At 35.5% G+C, this 2,380-nt stretch overlaps 1 long non-coding RNA gene across 1 annotated transcript; it reads left to right on the forward strand.

The window, feature by feature from the left end:
- The first annotated feature begins 241 nt into the window (after nucleotides 1-241).
- LOC112802371 (uncharacterized) lies at nucleotides 242-1,054 on the forward strand. Its single transcript, XR_003818737.2, has 2 exons — nucleotides 242-480; nucleotides 579-1,054. It is a non-coding gene; the product is annotated as an uncharacterized lncRNA (long non-coding RNA).
- The last annotated feature ends 1,326 nt before the right edge of the window (nucleotides 1,055-2,380 follow it).

Consider the following 2,380-nt stretch of genomic DNA (forward strand, 5'->3'; position numbering starts at 1 on the left):
AATAATTCAATATGTCATGTAGACTTATTCTATTAATACAGAGAGAAAATATTGATAAAGAGCTAATCAGTCTCATGAAAATAAAAATTAAGCCAAAAGAATATTTTTTTTGTTGAGAGTCTCGTTGTCAAATTAATTGTCAGGTTGTTTATAATTTTTTCTCTTTTATTTTAAATGAATTGGACATTTCAATTGTAAGTACAATCTTGTAAATTCATTTATATTTATACACACAACACTTAGAAATTTTTTGCCAAATTTTGAATATGAATATAACACGTTAAGAGAAACCATAATTTGTAAAAAGTAGCTTTGTTGTAGTGTTGCAGCTTGCAGACTTATTTGGCAGAAGGAGCCAAGGAGGCAAAATTTATTGAGAGAAAATTGTGATTTGTATGACTCATGCTTTAGTGTGAGTTGAGGGGTTTCGCTTATTGAGCACTATGAGCTTGAACTTATCAGGAAGTTACAAGAGGGAAGGTAAGTTGATGTTCCAGTGCGTATGATTGTTTATATTCTTAATGGGCTTCAGATTCTTTTTTTGAATATATAATTTCAGTCTCTCTGGACTGACACAGGAGTGGATATGAACGAAGATTCAGCCGTGTACAGAGGCAACCAAATCCAGAGTCGAGAAGAGAAAATGGCAAAAAATAAGGAGGCTTGTAAATTAGCGGTAGAATCAGGTACGATTCCGTGCAGTGATGAAGAGGACATTATGGTGATTCTCCAATAGCAAAACAAAGCAATGGCTATGAAACGGAGACAGTCGAAGCAAAAAGAGAAAATCAGAAGAAGTCTCCCAAAAATTTGTAAGCAGGTGTGTAATAAAATTTATAAATGATTTTAAGCTCTTGTAATGTTAGGAGATTGGGAGGAGTTGAAAAATTAAATATGATAAAAAGTTTTAAAAATAAATATAGATTAGATATGGGTTTGATAGAAACAAAAAAAAAGGTGGTGAATAAATTTGATGTAGCAAGTATTTGGAGTAATGATAGAACTAGTTGGGAGTGCGTTAATTCAATTGGAATATCGGGAGGTTTATTGTTAATATGGGATGAATTTGTTTTTAAATTGATAAATTGCTATAAAGAAGATAGGTGGTTATGTGTAGAAGGAGTTATGACTAAAGATAATTTTTACTGTGCATATTGTCTGGTATATGGACCGCATGTGAGAGATGAATAACTTTTACTATGGAAGGAATTAAGTTATATTACAGGATTGTGTCAAATTCCTTTCTGTTACATGGAGATTTCAATGAAATTGTGCATATAGAGGAAAGAAAAGGGGCAACTAGCTTGTCAGCATCTGCCGAAGACTTCGGAGCATGGATAAATGATATGGAATTAGTGGACTTGACGCTTAATGATCGCAAGTATACATGGTTTAGAGGTCAATCTTGTAGTCGTATTGATAGAAGCATGTTTAGTTTGAAATGGTCAGACGCGTACCTGGATACTCAACTTAGAGGAGTGTCGAGAGATTTATCAGATCATTGCTCCTTGATAGCGGGAGATTGAAGAATAGTTCAGCGTCCAAGACCATTTGCAGCCTAGACTTGTGGTTCACACATGAAGGCTTCCTAAGGATGGTGAAGGAAGAACGGAGGGGTTTGGGAGATGCACAGTTTCTGGATAAGCTGAAGGCTTTGTCAAAATCGTTGGGTAGATCGCACAAGCAGCACTTTGGAAATATACATGAGAAGATAAAAAAGTTTGAGGACGAGATCAAGAAAGCGAATGATATGGTTAGTTACGGGGTATATAATGGTATAGTAGAAGCAAGAAGAAAGGCATTAGTAAGATGTTGTGAGATATGGTATACGAGACAAGATATACACTGAAAACAAATGTCCAGATCTCGACATGCTAAGGAGATGGATAGGAACACAAGATATTTTCACAATATTGCATCAGCAAGGAGAAAGAATAATCGGAATAAGTCTTTAATGATTAATGGAAGATTGGTAAGGAATCATACAAGAATTAAGGTAGCCACAAGAGATTTCTATAGGAAACTATACCAACAGGAAGCTTCGCCAAATATTAGCTTTTGAAATGGTCTAGTTAATCGGTTGGAGATGGAGGAAGCTCAAGCGTTAAAGGTGTTACCGTCGGAGGAGGAAGTGAAGGATGCATATCCTATATGTGAATCATCTAAGGCGCTAGGTAGTGATAGATATAACATGAACTTTATAAAAAAATGTTGAGAGAAGATTGGAGTGAAATTTACTAAAGCTTTGAGGACCTTCTTTGAGACAGCAAGGCTACCAGCAGATTTCGATGTTACTTGGGTAGCGCTGGCACCAAAATTTATGGGCGCAAAGGAGATAAAGGATTTTAGACCAATCAGTATGGTTGGATGCATTTATAAG

The sequence above is a fragment of the Arachis hypogaea genome, chromosome 5, assembly GCF_003086295.3.
Source record: "Arachis hypogaea cultivar Tifrunner chromosome 5, arahy.Tifrunner.gnm2.J5K5, whole genome shotgun sequence".
Taxonomy (NCBI): Eukaryota; Viridiplantae; Streptophyta; class Magnoliopsida; order Fabales; family Fabaceae; genus Arachis; species Arachis hypogaea.